Source organism: Oculina patagonica, chromosome 11 (genome assembly GCF_052425735.1).
Source record: "Oculina patagonica isolate OP01 chromosome 11, crgOcupat, whole genome shotgun sequence".
NCBI classification, from domain to species: domain Eukaryota; kingdom Metazoa; phylum Cnidaria; class Anthozoa; order Scleractinia; family Oculinidae; genus Oculina; species Oculina patagonica.
Genome location: NC_135768.1, coordinates 20,975,500 through 20,976,166, shown reverse-complemented (window position 1 = coordinate 20,976,166; position 667 = coordinate 20,975,500).

The window sequence follows — 667 nt, the reverse complement described above, 5'->3', positions numbered from 1 at the left end:
GTTGCTGTGTAAGTCCATTTGGGCAAATTCTAAAACTTTCGATATTTCAAGCGTTTCGCTTCAAGGATATAAATTATAACCACTATTTGGAAAATATTTCATCTTCGTAACATGCAGTGTTAAAAGTGCATTGACATTAGCAAACGAAGTGATAAAGAGCATTATTTCTGTAATTCTATCTATTTTAAAAGTCTGTTTGTTTTTTACAATATTTATGCAAAAGCAAACGGTGTAAATGAATGGCGGAAATAAGATATAATTCGTTGACCAATATTTTTATATTTTTTTGATTTGGTGCTAAAATGACTAAACTGCAAATCAACACTCTTTTCATGGATTTTATTAACAAAACTGATTTCCATCAGGGTTATATTTTTCCTTTTAAAACAACTAAAGTAAACAAAACAGTTGATTACTGCGTATTTCGATTGTTCTATTTAACGATAAGCGTTTAACCGAATTTTCATTTAGCCTCTTCATTAGTTTTTTATCTTACGAAGGTATGACAAATCTTTAGCATCCTTTTTATTAAGCATTCTTTGTCCAAAACAAAAAGGTGTTATTTTAGTATTTGTGGTCGTCAATGTCTTAAGGTAATTGGATAAAAATATTAAATTAAACGTAATTCATAAACGAGGCTGTAAAACATTGATGCAGCTGTCGTTCT